Source organism: Bombina bombina, chromosome 1, assembly GCF_027579735.1.
Source record: "Bombina bombina isolate aBomBom1 chromosome 1, aBomBom1.pri, whole genome shotgun sequence".
In the NCBI taxonomy this organism is placed as follows: Eukaryota; Metazoa; Chordata; class Amphibia; order Anura; family Bombinatoridae; genus Bombina; species Bombina bombina.
The window spans coordinates 1,204,559,962-1,204,581,746 of NC_069499.1; positions in this window are offsets into that span (position 1 = coordinate 1,204,559,962).

The following is a 21,785-nucleotide window of genomic DNA, read 5'->3' on the forward strand; positions in this document are numbered from 1 at the left end:
CATTTGGTTGCTGCTACACACGCTTGACTCCATCTGAACTAAATAAGTTTATCTTGGTCTCATTGGACCACAGGACATGGTTTCAATAATCCATGTCCTTAGTCTGCTTGTCTTCAGCAAAATGTTTGCAGGATTTCTTGTGCATCATCATTAGAAGAGGTTTCCTTCTGGGACGACAGCCATTCAGACCAATTTTATGCAGTGTGTGGCGTATGGTCTGAGCACTGACAGGCTGACCCCCCACCTCTTCAACCTCTGCAGCAATGCTGGCAGCACTCATACGTATAATTCCCAAAGACAACTTCTGGATATGATGCTGAGCATGTGCACTCAACTTCTTTGGTAGACCATGGCGAGGACTGTTCTGAGTGGAACCTGTCCTGTGAAACCGCTGTATGGTCTTGCCCACCATGCTGCAGCTCAGTTTCAGGGTCTTGGTAATCTTCTTATAGCCTAGGCCATCTTTATGTCTTTATGTAGAGCAACATTTCTTTTATTCAGATCCTCAGAGAGTTCTTTGCCATGAGGTGCCATGTTGAACTTCCAGTGACCAGTATGAAAGAGTGTGAGAGCGATATCACCAAATTTAACACACCTGCTCCCCATTCACACCTGAGACCTTGTAACACTAGCGAGTCACATGACACTGGCAAGGGAAAATGTGTTATATTGAATATATAAATGTTTTATTTCTAACAAGTAAATAGTTGAAATGTTGCTCCTTTGATATTTCTGTCTATAAGTTGGTGCTTAAACTTAAGGCAGAGTATCTGTGAGCAATTACTGTAATGTGGTGAGAGTCTGGGTTGTATCTTTAATGAAAAATAACCCCTTTTAAAGTAACAAGTTAAGAGAAAATAGAAATCACTAGTGAAGTGAATTCAAATGGTGTAATTCTGAATAATGCAAAAATAGAATGTATCAGTGCATGTAACAGCATAAGTAGTAAAGTAGGTAAAGTCCGTTTTCACACACTCACTCAGATAAGTAATTCAGCTTGTTATAGAATATGGTAGAAATGTCAGAGAGATACTTGTAGTTCACAAAATATACACTTAGCCAGCATAAGGTTTGTAGGAAAAGTTATACCTTCGGTTTGGAAAAGTAAAAAGTACAGACCGTAACTGAAGATCAGAGTGGCAGAGCGTTGTGGCGTCTGAGCGGTAGCTCCGGCTGAGCGAGTGTGACTCACTTCCGGTATCAGCGAGCAGGCAGCTGGAAAGCTGCAAGGAAGATTAGTGACAGCGTGCGAATTACCTATTGATAGCAAAAAGAAAAGGTAATGCAGGTTGTTAGATGAATCTGCATAGCGGTAATTCCGGGAGGTTTCCCAAAATGACAGGTGAACCTGAAAGAAGTACAAAGTAGCTAGGAGAGCAAAAAGGAAGGATGATACTCCTTAGAGGTAACATCAATTATCAGGCAGTGAATAGAAGGCGTGAAGGTGCTTAAATAGGGAGAGAGCAAGGTGGGAGGGATATGCCTTAAAGGTATATCACATCTCCCCCCCTCAAGGGACCACTCCAGAAGATCCTAGACGGGGTTTGAATGGATACTTGAGATGAAACCGGCGTACCAATACAGGTGCATGGACCTCCGAATGGGAAATCCACGAATTCTCCTCCGGTCCGTAGCCTCTCCATTTGACCAAATACTCCAAACGTCGGTGTCTCAATCGGGAATCAAGAATCTTCTCCACTTCAAATTCCTCCTGACCATCAATAAGGATTGGGGCTGGAGGAACTAGATGATGTCTTGTAGGGTCCGATTTGTATGGCTTTAGTAAAGAAATATGAAAAGAATTATGTATCCTAAAATCTTTCGGCAGGGTTATACGGACTGCATTCTCGTTTATGATTTTTTCAATAGGGAATGGACCTAAAAATTGGTTAGCGAGCTTCTTGCTCGGTAGTTGAAGTTTGAGATGTTTGGTAGATAGAAGGACAAGATCTCCAATCTTATATTTTGGGGTTTCTCTGTGTTTTTGATCATAATATTTCTTCTGTCTTTCCTTTGCATCTTGAAGATGAGTCTTCAAAACGTCCAACCTTTGTTGTAGAGATGAAGTGTAATCGGTAGCACTTGGGGAGTTAACAGTTACCTTTGATAAAGTAATAGAGATTGGGTGATAACCGTAAGTTGCGTAGAATGGAGTCATTTTAGTGGAAGATGACATTGAATTATTATAGGAGAATTCTGCTAAGGGTAAGTATGCGACCCAATCATCCTGTAAATGGGTTATATAACATCTGAGATATTGTTCAAGGGTTTGGTTTAATCTCTCAGTTAGTCCATTTGTTTGAGGATGGAAAGCAGTTGAAAATCTGACATCAATCTGTAGGATTTTACATAAAGACCTCCAGAAGGCTGAGGTGAACTGAGTTCCCCTATCAGATATTATGACTTTGGGTAAGCCATGTAAGCGTACGATAGAAGCTATAAAAGCTTTAGCTGTAGTACTTGCAGTTGGAAGGGACTTCAATGGAACAAAATGAGCAAGTTTGGTTAAATGATCTACAACAACGAATATTGTGTTGTACGTTTGTGAAAGTGGTAAGTCAACAATGAAATCCATCGAGATTGTTGACCAGGGTTTATCAGGTATTGGTATGGATGTCAATAACCCAATCGGCTTTTTATGGTCTAGTTTATTCCTTGCGCAAATATCGCAATAGGAAACATAATTGGTAATATATTGTTCCATCTGTGGCCACCAAAAAAATCTTCTTGTGAGTTCAATAGTTTTTTGTATGCCTGTATGTCCTGATAGAACATTGTCATGTGTATAAGTTAGAACTGTCTTGCGTAAGGAATCTGGTATAAAGAGTTTGTTTTTGTGATAATATAGACCTGTGGATGTATCTTTGGTACATGAGTTGGGTATATTTGGATCCTTTGTTAGTGCAGTTAATACTTCATTTTCGAATGTGGTGATGCATCCTATTATCTTTTGTTGTGGGATAATTGGGGAAGCCAAAATCTTATCGTTTGGGTTATCATGTTGTCTGGATAAAGCATCAGCTTTTATGTTAAGAACCCCTGGTTTATATGTTAGTTTAAAATTGAAACGATCTAGAAAAAGAGACCAACGAACTTGTCGGGCAGAGAGAGTCTTATTTTTCTTTAAGTACTCTAAATTTTTATGATCAGTATAAATCGTAAATGGTACTTCAGTGCCCTCTAACAAGTGTCTCCAATGTTCCAAAGAATTCTTAATGGCTAACAACTCTTTGTCCCCAATACTATAATTTTTTTCAGCTGGTAAGTATGTTCGTGAGTAATAAGCGATAGGATGTAAAAGAGTGGATGTTTTATCGTGTTGTGATAAGACTGCGCCAATACCAGAATTGGAGGCATCCACCTCTAAAACAAAAGGTTGCTGATAATCTGGCAGGGTTAAAACAGGAGCAGTTGAAAAAGATTTCTTTAAGGTGTGAAAAGCCTTTTGGGTCTCCTCTGTCCAAAGATATCTAATCTTACTACTAGTTAGTGAAGTAAGAGGTTTCACTATAACAGAAAAGTTATGAATGAATTTTCTGTAAAAATTCGCAAAACCTAAGAATCTTTGTAAGGCTTTTACGGTAGTGGGGGTGGGCCAATCCAAAATAGCTTTAATTTTATCTGAATCCATGCTAATAGTATTAGGTGTTATGATGTAACCTAAGAATTTTATTTGATTTACGTGGAAAATACACTTTTCTTGTTTTGCATATAATTTGTGTTCTTTTAGTCTTGTGAGAACCCACCTAACATGTTTTTCGTGTTCTGATAAAGTACTGGAGTAGACCAAGATGTCATCTAAATAAATGATGACGCATACGTCAATCAAATCATGAAATATTTCATTTATGAAATGTTGAAAGGTTGCCGGGGCATTGCATAAACCGAAAGGCATGACGTTGTATTGGTAAAGACCGTATCTGGTGCGGAAAGCAGTTTTCCACTCATCTCCTTCTTTTATGCGAATTAAGTTATATGCACCCTTCAGATCAAGTTTGGTAAATATTGTGGCATCAGTAAGCCTTTCTAATAACTCAGGAATCAAAGGTAGAGGATAGCGATTCTTTACTGTGATATTGTTTAGAGCCCTATAGTCTATGATTGGTCTTTGAGTGCCATCTTTGTTTTTAACAAAAAACATGCCTGCAGCTGCCGGTGATGTTGAATGTGAGATAAACCCCTTTTTTAGATTTTCATCTAAATATAAACGTAAATCCTTAAGCTCTTTTTGAGACATGGGATAAATTCTACCATGAGGTATTTGAGAGCCAGGGATTAATTCAATGGGGCAATCAAAAACTCTATGTGGAGGAAGAATCTCTGCCTCTTTAAGGTTAAAGACATCCGCCAAATCCTGATAAACTTCTGGAATACTCTGTATATTTGCTATGTGCATTTGTGGAAAACATGTTTTTAAGCAATAATCTTATTGGAATTTTATTTGATGGAGTGACCAATCTATTTGAGGGTTATGGGTTTTTAACCATTTATAACCTAATACTATGGTATGCATAGCAATTGGGAGGATATCAAATGATAAATATTCATTGTGTCCATTTGTGGTTGTGATCAATAAAGGTATAGTATGGTGTGTTATAGGACCATGTTGTATAGAGGAACCATCAATTAATTTAACAAACACAGGGATTTGCTTGCACACCGTGGGTATTTTATTAACTAATACATAATCAGTGTTGATATATATCCCTGAAGCCCCAGAGTCAATAAATGCTTTATTTTGAAGATTGTTTTGGTCCCACTGTAGAGAGAGAGAGATAGTTAGTTGATTTGTAAGATCAGTTTTAATATGTTCTAAGGTAACATTCTTACCCCTCTTTTGTATGTCTAGTAAAGGGCAATCTGAGACAGCATGGACTTTCTTTGCACAGTACATGCAAAGGTTGGAAAGTCTCCTTCTAGTCTTTTCCTCAAGGGTCAAGTGACCCCTTAGTGCGCCTATTTCCATAGGTGTTGTTTTATCATGATGAGAGGTATTTGGGTAATTTTGTCTAGGAGAGGTCTCAAATCCTCCTCTTTCAGCCTTACGTTCTCTAATTCGTCTGTCCAGAGTAGTACTAAGTTTAATCAAAGCAGAGAGAGTTTCTGGCATGTCAAGGCGAGATAGCTCGTCCTTTAGGACTTCTGATAAACCCAATCTGAATTGATTTCGGAGACTGACCTCATTCCACTGAGAGTCAGTCGCCCATAGCTGAAAATCCGTGGTGTACTCCTCCACAGTACGCTTTCCCTGCTTAAGGGAACGAAGCTTAGTTTCTGCTATTAGCTGTGTGGGGGCATCCTCATATAACTCAGACATAGCAGCAAAGAATTCCTGCAAGGAATCAAGGATAGAATTGTTTGATTCAAAAAATCTATTTGCCCATGTGCGGGGCTCCCCTGTGAGGTAGGAGATGGTAGTGCACACTTTCAATCTTTCAGTGTGATATGTGCGAGGTTTTAGAGTAAATAATAGAAGACAGGAATTTTTGAAATCCCTGAAAGTAGATCTCTTGCCTGAAAAAGGAGTTGGGGGTTGTACTTGGGGTTCTGGGATTTCAGGGGTTTTAGGTGATAAACAGTCTTTTACTAAAGCTTTTAATGTTGTGGTTTCTGCCTGTACTTCAGTTAGGCCACAAGCCAGATAATCCAATTTTTGATGGATATTGTTAAATGCCTTTTGAATCTCTGTAGGATCCATAATATGGCAATTTTGTTTTTAAGGCCTGATAATACTGTTATATTGAATATATAAATGTTTTATTTCTAACAAGTAAATAGTTGAAATGTTGCTCCTTTGATATTTCTGTCTATAAGTTGGTGCTTAAACTTAAGGCAGAGTATCTGTGAGCAATTACTGTAATGTGGTGAGAGTTTGGGTTGTATCTTTAATGAAAAATAACCCCTTTTAAAGTAACAAGTTAAGAGAAAATAGAAATCACTAGTGAAGTGAATTCAAATGGTGTAATTCTGAATAATGCAAAAATAGAATGTATCAGTGCATGTAACAGCATAAGTAGTAAAGTAGGTAAAGTCCGTTTTCACACACTCACTCAGATAAGTAATTCAGCTTGTTATAGAATATGGTAGAAATGTCAGAGAGATACTTGTAGTTCACAAAATATACACTTAGCCAGCATAAGGTTTGTAGGAAAAGTTATACCTTCGGTTTGGAAAAGTAAAAAGTACAGACCGTAACTGAAGATCAGAGTGGCAGAGCGTTGTGGCGTCTGAGCGGTAGCTCCGGCTGAGCGAGTGTGACTCACTTCCGGTATCAGCGAGCAGGCAGCTGGAAAGCTGCAAGGAAGATTAGTGACAGCGTGCGAATTACCTATTGATAGCAAAAAGAAAAGGTAATGCAGGTTGTTAGATGAATCTGCATAGCGGTAATTCCGGGAGGTTTCCCAAAATGACAGGTGAACCTGAAAGAAGTACAAAGTAGCTAGGAGAGCAAAAAGGGAGGATGATACTCCTTAGAGGTAACATCAATTATCAGGCAGTGAATAGAAGGCGTGAAGGTGCTTAAATAGGGAGAGAGCAAGGTGGGAGGGATATGCCTTAAAGGTATATCACAAAATGGCTAATTGGGCCCAATTTGGACATTTCCACTTAGGGGTGTACTCACTTTTGTTGCCAATGGTTTAGACAATAATGGCTGTGTGTTGAGTTATTTTGAGGGGACTGCAAATTTACACTGTTATACAAGCTGTACACTCACTACTTTACACTGTAGCAAAAGTGTCATTTCTTCAGTGTTGTCACATGAAAAGATATAATAAAATATTTACAAAAATGTGAGGGGTGTACTCACTTTTGTGAGATACTGTATATATATATATATATATATATATATATAGTATATATGTCTATATATGTGTACATGTGTATCTATGTGTTTATATGTGTATAAACTGTATGTCTGTGAATACATATATATATATATATATATATATATATATATATATATATATATATATATATGCATAAATACAAATGTACACATATCTAGACATATATACATACATATATATCTGCAGACATGTATATGTATGTATGTCAATGTTAAAGTCCTTTGAAGGCCTTCATTTTCTATCACCTGAGATCTCATATCTTTGAGCACTTATAACTTTTGTGTGCAATATTTTTTAGAATAATTTTTTATGTGTTTTGTGACACTTTTTAATTTAGTTAAACAGTCAACAGCTCTGAGTAATGAATCTATCATAAATCGTGATTGCGCTAACGTGATCACAATTGTGCTCAACTTGTAATATTAGTGAAATTAAACCGGCGCGCAAACGATCGCGAAACACGAGCGCCACTTGTAATCTAGCCCTAGTGTAATTCACTTTTTGATATGTTCACTTTATTGTGGTGGTGTGGAACCAAACCTACAATATCTTCGAGGTACGTCTGCACATGATGGAATCAGCCAATCAGAATCAAGTTCAATCCGATTGGCTGATCCAATCAGCCAATCAGATTGAGCTTGCATTCTATTGGCTGATCGGAACAGCCAATAGAATGCAAGCTCAATCTGATTGGCTGATCGGATCAGCCAATCGGATTGAACTTGATTCTGATTGGCTGATTCCATCAGCCAATCAGAATATTCCTACCTTAATTCCGATTGGCTGATAGAATCCTATCAGCCAATCGGAATTCGAGGGACGCCATCTTGGATGACGTCATTTAAAGGAACCGTCATTCATCGTTCAGTCGTCGGCCAGGATGGATGTTCCGCGGTGGAGGTCTTCATGATGCTGCCGCTTCGCTCCGGATGGATGCCGCTTGGATGAAGACTTCAATCGGATGGAAGACCTCTTCTGCCCCGCTTGGATGAAGACTTCAGCCGGATCATGGACCTCTTCAGCCCCCCGCTTGGGCTTGGATCAGGACATCGGAGGAGCTCTTCTGGACCGATCGGTGAACCTGGTATGGTGAAGACAAGGTAGGATGATCTTCAGGGGCTTAGTGTTAGGTTTATTTAAGGGGGGTTTGGGTTAGATTAGGGGTATGTGGGTGGTGGGTTGTAATGTTGGGGGGCTTGGGTATTGTATGTTTTTTTTTACAGGCAAAAGAGCTGTGTTTCTTGGGGCATGCCCCGCAAAGGGCCCTGTTCAGGGCTGGTAAGGTAAAAGAGCTTTGAACTTTAGTAATTTAGAATAGGGTAGGGCATTTTTTTATTTTGGAGGGCTTTGTTATTTTATTAGGGGGCTTAGAGTAGGTGTAATTAGTTTAAAATTGTTGTAATATTTTTCTTATGTTTGTAAATATTTTTTTATTTTTTGTAACTTAGTTCTTTTTTATTTTTTGTATTTTAGCTAGTTTATTTAATTGTATTTATTTGTAGCAATTGTATTTAATTAATTTATTGATAGTGTAGTGTTAGGTTAATTGTAGGTAATTGTAGGTAGTTTATTTAATTAATTTATTGATAGTCTAGTGTTAGGTTTATTTGTAACTTAGGTTAGGATTTCTTTTACAGGTAAATTTGTAATTATTTTAACTATTTTAGCTATTAAATAGTTCTTAACTATTTAATAGCTATTGTACCTGGTTAAAATAAATACAAAGTTACCTGTAAAATAAATATAAATCCTAAAATAGCTATAATATAATTATAATTTATATTGTAGCTATATTAGGATTTATTTTACAGGTAAGTATTTAGCTTTAAATAGGAATAATTTATTTAATAAGAGTTAATTAATTTTGTTAGATTTAAATTATATTTAACTTAGGGGGGTGTTAGTATTAGGGTTAGACTTAGCTTTAGGGGTTAATACATTTATTAGAATAGCGGCGAGATTCGGTCGGCAGATTAGGGGTTAATAATTGAAGTTAGGTGTCGGCAATGTTAGGGAGGGCAGATTAGGGGTTAATACTATTTGATAGGGTTAGTGAGGCGGATTAGGGGTTAATAACTTTATTATAGTAGCGCTCAGGTCCGCTCGGCAGATTAGGGGTTAATAAGTGTAGGCAGGTGGAGGCGACGTTGTGGGGGGCAGATTAGGGGTTAATAAATATAATATAGGGGTCGGCGATGTTAGGGCAGCAGATTAGGGGTACATAGGGATAATGTAAGTAGCGGCGGTTTACGGAGCGGCAGATTAGGGGTTAATAATAATATGCAGGGGTCAGCGATAGCGGGGGGCGGCAGATTAGGGGTTAATAAGTGTAAGGTTAGGGGTGTTTAGACTCGGGGTACATGTTAGAGTGTTAAGTGCAGACGTAGGAAGGGTTACCGCATAGCAAACAATGGGGCTGCGTTAGGAGCTGAACGCGGCTTTTTTGCAGGTGTTTGGTTTTTTTTCAGCTCAAACAGCCCCATTGTTTCCTATGGGGGAATCGTGCACGAGCACGTTTTTGAGGCTGGCCGCGTCCGTAAGCAACTCTGGTATCGAGAGTTGAAGCTGCGTTAAAAATGCTCTACGCTCCTTTTTTGGAGCCTAACACAGCCTTTATGTGGACTCTCGATACCAGAGTTATTTTTATGGTGCGGCCAGAAAAAAGCCGGCGTTAGTTTTTCGGGTCGTTACCGACAAAACTCCAAATCTAGCCGAAAGTTAGCATATTGAGTGCGTGTTCATGTATTCCCCCATAGAAGTCAATGGAGAGAAAAAAATGTGTGTGGGGGGGAAATGCTCTCTCGCAAACCAGATTGCATATTCTCATGTACGCTAACCCAACATAAAAATATGAATATTTCACATTCCAATGTACTTCACATATAGGAATATCTTCTATTTATTCTTAAGTACATATTTCTACATATATCTGTTGTGTTTTTGGTACAATATATATCTATACCTACATATACATTATATATAGGTATAAATATATAAATATGTATATAAGAATATCTATTTAAAAATACTTAGAATGTTCTGATATGTGCAGAACCTTGGGCTGTGAAATACATGTTTTCCTCTACTTAACTGCAACGGGCTCCAATGTACTTATATATATATATTTTTATATGTGTGTACATATGTATTTATGTATTTATATGTGTGTATATATATATATATGTAAATACATATATACACATATAAATACGTAAATACATATATACACATATAAATACATAAATACATACATACACATATAAATACATATATACACATATAAATACATAAATACATATATACACATATAAATACATATACACACATATAAATACATAAATACATATGTACACACATTTAAACATATCTATATACATACATTTTTAAAGATGTATATGTATGTATTTCTATGTTAAAGTCCTTTTCCTGCCTTTTTTTTCCTGACACCCGATATCTCATATCTTTGAGCCTTTATAACTTTTATGTGCAATATTGTTTTTGAATAATTTTTATTAGATGGCGTTACTATTAGTGTAATTGTAATGTATTTTGTATGTGTTTGGTGCAACTTTTATGTTTCCAGAAACAGTTAAAGGGATATTCCGGTCAAAATTTAAATGCCCATAGACGAATTACATCTTTGAATAGAAACATATTTACAATATACATGTATTGGCAAAAATGCTTCTAGCAAAAGTTATCACTGCTTTAGTGTTAACATTTTTCTCTGCATGTGCATGTGAAGCATAGCTAGATATTCTCAGTGCCACAGCATTTTAAATACTACAGCTGCTCAAAATGTCAGTGGGGCTTGTATCATGTCAGCAATCAACAAATTGATTAATTACCAAATGGTACAAGCGCCTTAGGTTCTCTGATCAAGTGCTGTGTTTAAAATGCTGGTGCACGGTGCATACTTAAATACATATTTGAAACAGCTATATATCTTATTAGAAGCATTTTTGCAAATACATGTATATTACAATATTGCTTCTATTCACAACTGAAAAAGAAACCATGTGGATTCCAATTTTGGCTGGAATGCCCCTTCAACCAGAGCTCTGAGGACACGATAATCATTCTAGTGGAAATCGCGATTGTGCTCAAGCGATCACGTTTACTTTCAACTCGTAATACCAGCAGTAAATCCGACGAGCGCAAACCCTTTATTGCTCGGGCGCAAACGTTTGCACTCCACTCATAATCGGGCCCTTACTATTTATGACCCATAGCTTATAATTCCCATGTAAAGGCATAAATATTAATACAGACAGGATGTGATACCAATAAGTATGTTACATTATCTGTAAGAGTGGGTTTAAATCTGAATTGTCATAGATCCTTATAATTTTAGTGTAACTTTTCAGCACATCTGTAAAATCGGTGTATGCTTTATAAAGATTACTGATGTACTGTGCATATAGCACAACCAATGTATTTCTTCACATTAGAGGCAGGGGAGTAGTGTTTAACAGCAGAAGTAGTTACAGGTTGGCCATACAACTCAAGTATGTTGCCATTTGCTCATTACAGCCAAAGATCTTGTCATACTATCCTAGAAACTTCACAAACAAACAAATGTCACATACAAATGAAAATTCATACACTCCAAGCTTGTATGAAGTCTTAGAGAGGCTCTTCATACTTAGCTATTGTGCACTGCTAGTGAATAACTGTTACTCCGGGAGTTAATTAAAGCCTGTACAGTGAGAGGTCAGTCATATGCATACATACCATTGACATGCAGATATACCAATAAGGTTTGAAGTCTCTATTACAGTTAAAGATCCCATACAAATGATTGCAAACACATTTGTGCTCCATGTGAACATCTGGCTCTGAACCAGATACTTCCTACAAAGGTGAGAACTTGCATAGTGAACCCACTAGAAACTTTTTTCACAGTTACTACACACAGGGTCTTCTCCAAGGGGGGCATTGGGGGGCAATGCCCACCCAAAAATATTGATATGATCATATGCTTTAAAAATAATAAATAAAATAATGAATTGTTATGTAATGCTGCATGCTGGGGATGGAGTTTGCTGCCGAATTGTGAGGTCGCATCATGCATCTGCAAGGATCTCCATGTCTTAACCTCTTAATTGGAATTGGAAGTTAGAGACTTTTTGGACTTTAACCCTATTAATTTTACCTAACTATCGTGAGTTACTAATTTTCTTAAACAATACACCATGATAAGAATATGATTGTATCATATAAATATAAGTCTATAAATGGCTACCAGCTTCTATTCTATTAAGTAGCCTGATATTTGTTAGTTATTGCGAAACAGGTTTAGCTAAATCTAAACTACAAAATTACCAGTATCTAAAAACCTAGTATCCTCACTGCTATTGCAAACAAAGGGGTTAATTGCATTGGGGGGTTTGGGGTGCATGGCTGTTTAGGGGACATGATTGAGATTTGAGAATGACTTTAAGGGTTTTGGATCATGGTGATTAAGGGGTGAATTGTTTTTAAGGAGCTATTGCACTGGGGGTCTCAAGTTTAATGGCTCTGTTTTAAAGGGACATAATACTCAAATGCTAAATCACTTGAAACTGATGCAGTATAACTGTAAAAAGCTGACAGGAAAATATCACCTGAGCATCCCTATGTAAAAAAGGAAGATATTTTACCTCACAATCTCCTCAGCTCAGCAGAGTAAGTTCTGTGTAAAAAGTTATACTCAGCTGCTCCCAGCTGCAGGTAAAAATAAAAACAAAATGAAGAAATGAACAGCAGCCAATCAGCATCAGCAGTGCTGAGGTCATGAACTCTTACTGTGATCTCAAGAGATTTGACTTAACTCTCATGAGATTTCATAGTAAGCTTCCTTTACCTGATTGGTGAAATAATATGAGAGTTCACGAGGCTCATCCTTTCAGCTGTCCCAGGACAGACATACTAAAATGCTGCTTAGAAATCCTTTACAATGGGAGGTAGCTACTGAGGAACTTTTGAGGTAAAATATCTTTCTTTTTTACATAGAGATGTTCAGGAGATATTTTCTAGTCAGCTTTTTACAGCTATGCTGCATCACTTTCAAGTGTTTAAACATTTGGGTATTATGGCCCTTTAATGCAGTGCATAGGATTTAGACTTCATTCTTTTACCTAGTGATTTAGCACATATCCTCCAAATGTTAATAGTGGGGGATAAGCCAGCCAGAAGCTACACTTTCCTGCAGAATATGTAGGTCTGCTCTTATTTTGACTCTCATACATGCACCTATTAAAAGTGGCACTGCCTTTAAATTGCGGTCTATGGGGACTGTGTTTTAAACTTTAAATATTTATGTATAAGCTTATATACATATACAGACACACCTTGTTTTATCAAACTTTGCAGATATTGCTCTTTTTACCAATTGAAGGTTTGTGGCAACCCTGTGTCGAGCAAGTCGATTTGGCACTATTTTTCCAACATATATACATATAAACACATAAATACACATAAATACACATGAATAAACATATATACATATAAACACATAAATACACATGAATAAACATATATACATATAAACACATAAATACACATAAATACACACGAATAAACATATATACATATAAACACATAAATACACATGAATAAACATATATACATATAAACACATAAATACACATGTATAAACATATATACATATAAACACATAAATACACATGAATAAACATATATACATATTAAAACATAAATGCACATGAATAAACATATATACATATAAACACATAAATACACATAAATACACATGAATAAACATATATACATATAAACACATAAATACACATGTATAAACATATATACATATAAACACATAAATACACATGAATAAACATATATACATATAAAAACATAAATGCAAATGAATAAACATATATGCACACCACCAGCAAAAAGAGTATGACTCACTGAAGGCTCAGATGAGACTTAGCAATTTTTAGCAATAATTTCTTTTTTAATTAAGGTATGTACATTGTTTTTTTAGACATAATGCTATTGCACTCTTAATAGACTACAGTATAGTGTAAATATAACTTTTATATGCACTGGGAAACAAAAAAACTAGTCTGATTCACTTTATTTCTATATTCGCTTTATTGTGGTGGTCCGGAACCAAACCTGCAATATCTCCGAGGTACGCCTGCATATTTATTTGTTAATAAGTGTATATACACATAAATATATATATATATATATTCATATACATTTATTTTAAATTTGCTGCCCAATGCTGCGCGACTTAACCCCTACGCTAGGTTATTTGCCGTGTCTGACGGCATCAGAAGGAGGCTCCCATTGGAGCCTAAGGAGCGCAAATATCAAGCTCGCAAAAGCGCAATTCCGCACTCCACTCGTAATCTAGGCATAAATATTTTAACCAATGCATCTTAACACAGCCAACATTTTTATAATGCACTTTATATTTTTAATGGCTAGTGTGTCCACCTTTCATCATGTGATTTATCTGTTTCAGGTACTGATTTTGTGCAGTTACTATGCTAAATACACAAATGTTCATAAATCACTTTCTAACTAGACATGATTGTGGCTCCTTCAGCTATGGTTGCTGTGTAGTCAGGGTCGGCTCCAGAACAAATTAAATGGCGGTCATTTTTTTCACGAGGAGGCACGCATTTACAAAGCATGTATGAGAGTCAAAATAAGAGCAGACCTGCATATTCTGCAGGAAAGTGTAGCTTCTGGCTGGCTTATCTTATCTTATACTTTTAATAGGAGGCGTTCGAAGCCCATTCTTTGCGCTTGTATTACAAGTTGCTGGTTAAGTGTTGCATTTGCGCATGGGGCTCCATTTATCAAGAGAGAGCAGCTTTCAGGCTCATGTGTTAAGTTATGACTGCTGCTACTTAACCTCTTTTCCACCTTATTTGTGGCAGATTTTTATCATCCCAATCAGATCTGACTGATCCATTTCGCACAAGCAGGGGGTGGCATTGCACAAGCAGCAGTGGTGGGACTAGGCGGAAGAGGTTCATGATAGCAAACCTTGTCCGCTCGGCAGTTGATAAAGGGAGCCCTTTCTTGTTTGATGTTTTTGTAGAGCAAATACCAACCAAAAATGTCACTATGTTAGCAAAAGGTTAGCGCTCCCTTAGCTTTGCATTCAAACCTTATCCAAATAAATTTTAGTATGGGCCCTTATAGAAATGTATTATCTGAAGTTACGCACCAGCACTAGCCAACATCAATAGTGTAGGGTGCACTATACTACTAGCTCACACAATAAATATTAATCATGGGCTTGTAATAATAGGGCAAAAATGTAAGCGGTATTGATTGTGCGCTAGCAATATTTACTTGAAATAGGGCCTAATATGTTTAAAACCCACAAAGAGGGTAAAGTCATGCTTGTGGGTGTTATACACATAGATTTCTAGGATGGGCAGTGCTAAAACGACATTCTCTGATAGATATATTTGTTACTACAATGCCCATTTAATATTGCTTACTAGTAGCTGTCCAACTACCTAGTAATATTTGCTGCTTTTAAAGGAACAGCAATGTCAAAATTAAACTTTCGTGATTCAGAGAGAGCATGCAATTTTAAATAACTTTCCAATTTAATTCTGTTATCAAATTTGCTTTGTTTTCTTGGTATCTTTTATTGAAGAGTAAAACTATTTAGGCTCATAAGTGCTCAGGAGTGTGCATTTGTCTTTATTTGTAGCTTTTTTATACAATGTTGCAAAACACTGCTGCCATAGAGTACTAAAGACACGTGCACACGCCTGAGCTCTTATTAGTCTACCTACTTTTAATCTTCAATAAAAGATACCAAGAGAAAGAAGCAAATTTGATAAAATAAGTAAATTGGAAAGTTGTTTAAAATTGCATGCTCTATCTGAATCTATTTTGACTTTCGCTTTAATGTTTTGCATTGTTATTATTATAACTAAATCCTTTAACTTGCATCCTATTTATTACACAACTTATGTAGTAAGTCATACAACAGTAGATAAAACAAAAATAAAGAAAAGATGTCACATAGTGCAATATAACTATTTTTTTTATAAATCAAATTAGAAAGAAAGTTCATTCACAAGGGGTTGCATACAAAAGCATGCTGAGATCTCAGTTTCCCAGAAAACTGATCCTTCACATCTGGAAGCTGCAGAAACTCCACAGAACCCATTGAAGTTTAAAAATAGTCACCCAAATATCTTAACAGAAATGTACTAAATTAACAAGAACCTTACAGTGCGGTAACCACTTGCTTATAGTATTAACATCAGATGTGTTTCTGAAATGACATAATTTATGTAAGAACTTACCTGATAAATTCATTTCTTTCATATTGGCAAGAGTCCATGGGCTAGTGAAGTATGGGATATACAATCCTACCAGGAGGGGCAAAGTTTCCCAAACCTCAAAATGCCTATAAATACACCCCTCACTACACCCACAATTCAGTTTTAACGAATAGCCAAGTAGTGGGGTGATAAGAAAGGAGTAAAAAGCATCAACAAAGAAATTTGGAAATAATTGTGCTTTATACAAAAAAATTGCAACCACCATAAAAAAGGGTGGGCCTCATGGACTCTTGCCAATATGAAAGAAATGAATTTATCAGGTAAGTTCTTACATAAATTATGTTTTCTTTCATGTAATTGGCAAGAGTCCATGAGCTAGTGATGTATGGGATATCAATACCCAAGATGTGGAACTCCACGGAAAAGTCACTAGAGAGGGAGGGATAAAAATAAACAACAGCCATATGCTGAAAAATTAATCCACAACCCGAAATATAAGTTATTCTTATGATGAAAAGAAAAACTTAAAACATCAGCAGAAGAATCAAACTGAAACAGCTGCCTGAAGAACTTTTCTACCAAAAACTGCTTCTGAAGAAGCAAATACATCAAAACGGTAGAATTTAGTAAATGTATGCAAAGAGGAGCAAGTTGCTGCTTTGCAAATCTGATCAACTGAAGCTTCATTCTTAAAAGCCCACGAAGTGGACACTGATCTAGTAGAATGAGCTCTAATTCTCTGAGGCGGGGCCTGACCCAACTCCAAATAAGCTTGAAGAATCAAAAGCTTCAACCAAGAAGCCAAGGAAATCGCAGAGGCCTTCTGACCTTTCCTAGGACCAGAAAATATAACAAATAGACTAGAAGTCTTCCTGAAATCTTTAGTAGCTTCAACATAATATTTTTTTTTTTTTAAATGTAATTTTTATTGAGGTTTAGTTAAAGGCATACATAGATCATAATAGCAGATTCTTACGTCACATGAGAATAGGCTTCAATGTTACAGGAGTAATAAAATAAACATGAAAGGGACGTATAGCCAACAATTTACATGACTTGCAAACATTATACAGATAGGATGCTGATCTTTCAGGAACCTTCTATATGACACAATAGATTACTCTTGGGCCAACAAGAGTAACAGGAAATAATGAAGCGAAAGAAGGAAATTGTACCCAAGGAGACCACTTTTGGATCTCATTCATAAACCTCGATTTTTTAAATTTAACAGCAATTTTGTTCCTGAGGTCCCGAAGATTCATACAACATAGGACAGGAGGGATGTTAACTGGGAATAATAATGAATCCACAGGACTACTCATAAATGATGTAGATTACTAAAGTAGATAAGGGAAATTATATGAACTGAAATTAGCAAATTGGATGGTCACTTTTGAACCTATACGTTTAGAGTAGTTAGTAATTGGTATTGTAAACCATAATAAAAGTAAATATATAGGTTTGCAGTGTAGATAATGTGGTAAAGTATGCAGGTATAAATAGGTAGGGTATGGCATAGGCAAGATAAGCCATATAGATAACCCTCCAACATTGGGAGGTATATTATATTATATTATAGGGGGGGGAGGAGGTGGTAAGTTAAATAAGATTTGTGCGATTTATGTGAATACAGGGGGGTGGGGGGAGGAGGTGGTAGGTTAACTAAGGTTTGTGCGATTTATGTGGAGTACCATGAATAGGGAGATAAGAGTAACAGAGCAGGTCCAGCCTGCACTAGAAACTTATCCCCTACTGCTATGTGACAGGGCTGCAAATCAAATCATAGTCCTAGCAGACTCAAAAAATTAAACTATAACACAAATTCTTGACTACTATATATATGGCTTTAGAGGTTATATAACAGAAAGGAAAGAAAACATATAGACTCAAATAACCCAGTATAGTTAGTAGCATGTGTGAATTGAAAATAACCCCTTATATTGAAATGTAATTAATCATGTTATGCATGACTCACCACCTCGGCCGCCGGCAGCGTCGCCATACAAGGCCAGTAAACAGGGGTTGGAAAAATATTTTTAGGCAAATAAATAGCAGTCAAAGTTTATGAGTTACTGTGTCTAAGACTTGAAGCCTTCCTATTTCAACATATGCTCTTACAGAGAAAAATCTCCAATATTACTGCCATACAGCTGACTTAAAGACTAATGGTGCTCCAAAGTAGTTGAAAATTATAAATTAGAGTGCTACTAGAAGTATCTATGGGTGCATATAGATATTAACTTACAAACAGGTGCTTAGTACCTATGAGCTAAGTGTATTATAGTAAACACATAACTAGGAACTGTGCTATATCCTTAAAACATTAGATAAACATAGATATAGTGCCAAAATAAGATACATATGGGATAGTAGATCTGATTTGTAGGGGTGCTCAGTATCCAAATACCCTTTAGTTCTAAAAATGTAGGATATCACAATGAAATATGGTACTGATGAATCAAATTAGTACAGGAGAGACACTATACAAAAACTTTCTACATATGGGCTCCAACTATAATAAAAGAGTCTTTGGAACAGTGACTAAGATAGGCAATGAAACGTTCCGGGCTGCGCTTACAGACAGTTCCAACAACCTAAAAATTTCAAAGTATATGTATATCCTACACTACAGTGGGTCTGGAGCATTAGAAATTCAAAGAACATTAGTGTTAGGGTTATACAATTGCAGACATTGAGGGCATTAAAGTAAGAATAACAAGTGTACGGCCAATACATTGCAAAGGCCGATTCAAAAACAGAGAGCAAGGTAGTAGTAGTGGGTTCTTTGGAGTGAAGTAAATGGATGCGGCATAATATGAGCGTGCTATAAGTAATGATCTGTATGTGTATAAAACAGACAGTACCTATGTTATATGTTGCTCCTTTAAGTACTGCAACCTGAATGAAAATATGATCCTATGGATAAAAGCTATCTGGGAGAGCTGTAAATGAGAGGCTGCACGAGCAATAATGTAACCAAAAGCCCACCTTCATATGATTGCTCTAAGTGGGGTGAGAAATACAAGCAGAGAAATATGGCGGCCCAGTGTAAGCTGCACTATCACCTTCACATAATGGGTCAGCAATATGTAAAAACAAACTATGTGCAATAGGGAACAGAACATATATAAGCGTATATAAATGGGGGTACATAACAAGGGCATCAAAACAATTGCATATGTCTCTGTGAGATTAGGGCGTACAAAATAAATGTGCAGCCTGCAGTCAGTCTGGTCCAGTATTAATTCAGGGAGCACTAATGTTAAGCCTAAACAGCTCTATCCTCAGGGGGTGAATATAGTGGAAACATTAGATCAGTATTAACCAATATATAAGGCAATAAAAAAAAATCAGTGTGGTTATATGCAGGCGTATAAGGGGATAATGGAGGAGGTAGGATATGACATAAATATGCAAAATAAAACAACTACCTGAACAATCCCCATCATAACCTCTCATATCAGTTGAATATAAACATTTTAAAGTAACATAAAACAACATAATGGATATATGGATAGTGAGACATTTAAAGGCTTGTTATAAAGTTCCATAATGAGAGCGAACAGAGCAAACGTTAATATAACTGTGGAGTGGTGGACATATCTCTATCCCAATAAGCTGCGTTGCCTCAAACCTGACCATTGCTTTAATATAGCCAATTATTAAACACGACTCATATGGTAGCTTGAGTTGTCTTATGGGGCTGACTGTCGATACTTATATAAATTAGGCAGGCTTAGGTTATAGCTGCAATGGTCTACGCCTCAATTAGTAATTACACATTGAGGTCAGGATCTGAGAGAGATGCTAGTCCAAAAGGATATGTCCCCGAACAGAGTCAATGTGCTCCGCACTGTAAAGGATATTGTCCCTCTAATCCCAGTTACCGCAAGTGTTACTTGTGCTTTGTTAAGGGGCACTGCAGTAATGGTGAAGTCTTTCATTCATCCCACCCCACATGGCCAGGGTAGTTGAGTTTCTCCACTAGACCGATAGTAGTCCTCAGGTCTTGACGCCATTGAAATGCCACTGCCATCCCTGATAAGCGCAGCTCCCTCAGCGTCTCTCCACCCGTGTCTCCTCGCCGCCTGGCCAACATGGGTAACTGGCTCAGCAGACTTGCAACCAGCAGACAGGGCAAGTAGGCATTGTATACCGCATTGTATAGTCTCAGAGTCTGTTTCGTCAGCTGAGTTAAGTGTACTCACGGGTGCCGATTCTAATATCTTCCCTGCTGCAAACGAAGTAGGTGTTGGACGTTGAGGTTCCCAGGCGATATCTCCAGCGCTAGCTTTGTAGTGATCTGGCTCTGTCGGTTCTGTCTCCTCATATTGAAATGCCGTCTTCAGCGCTTGAGTGAAAGCCTCCTGGTAGCCGTCCAGAAGGTTGCTAAGCACCCTAAGGATGTGAGCTGCAGATGTCATGATACACTGGGAGGGCACAGAAGCAGTGAAAGTTAGGTAGTCAGTTCGATCTCCCTCACTAGACTCCACGTGGGTAGAGAAATGGCCGCTCCCGGGTGCTCCAAGCAGTAATGATCATCTTGTCTGGCGGACCTGCCGCTGTAGAGTGATGTTCTCTGAGACTCAGATCCAGTACAGTTCCTGGGTCGCTGACCACACTAAATTTATTAAAAAATACAAGCCTAAGTAGTTGCTAAACTAGGTTTTTATGAAAATTATAGCCGGAGCTCCTGAAGTGTGCGTCTGTTCAGCTCTGATGTTGGCTCCGCCCCCCTTCAACATAATATTTCAAAGCCCTTACCACATCCAAAGAATGTAGGGATCTTTCCATAGAATTCTTAGGATTAGGACACAAGGAAGGGACAACAATTTCTCTACTAATGTTATTAGAATTCACAACCTTAGGTAAAAACTTAAATGAAGTCCGCAAAACCGCCTTATCCTAATGAAAAATCAGAAAAGGAGACTCACAAGAAAGAGCAGAAAGCTCAGAAACTCTTCTAGCAGAAGAGATAGCCAAAAGGAACAACACTTTCCAAGAAAGCAGTTTAATGTCCAAAGAGTGCATAGACTCAAATGGAGGAGCCTGTATCGCCCTCAAAACCAAATTAAGACTCCAAGGAGGAGAAATTGATTTAATGACAGGCTTAATACAAACTAAAGCCTGTAAAAAACAGTGAATATCGGGAAGATAAGCAATCTTTCTGTGAAATAAAAACAGAAAGAGCAGAGATTTGTCCCTTCAAGGAACTTGCAGACGAACCCCTACCAAACCATCCTGGAGAAACTGTAAAATTCTAGGAATTCTAAAAGAATGCCAAGAGAATTTATGAGAAGAACACCATGAAATGTAAGTCTTCCAAACTCGATAATAAATCTTCCTAGAGACAGATTTACAAGCTTGTAACATAGTGTTAATCACTGAGTCAGAGAAACCTCTATGACTTTGTACTAAGCGTTCAATTTCCATACCTTCAAATTTAATGATTTGAGATCCTGATGGAAAAACGGACCTTGAGACAGTAGGAAGTGGCCAAGGTTGGCAACTGGACATCCAAACAAGCTCCGCATACCAAAACCTGTGGGGCCATGCTGGAGCCACCAGCAACTCAAATGATTTTTCATGATGATTTTGGAGATCACTCTTGGAAGAAGAACTAGAGGCAGGAAGATATAAGCAGGTTGATAACACCAAGGAA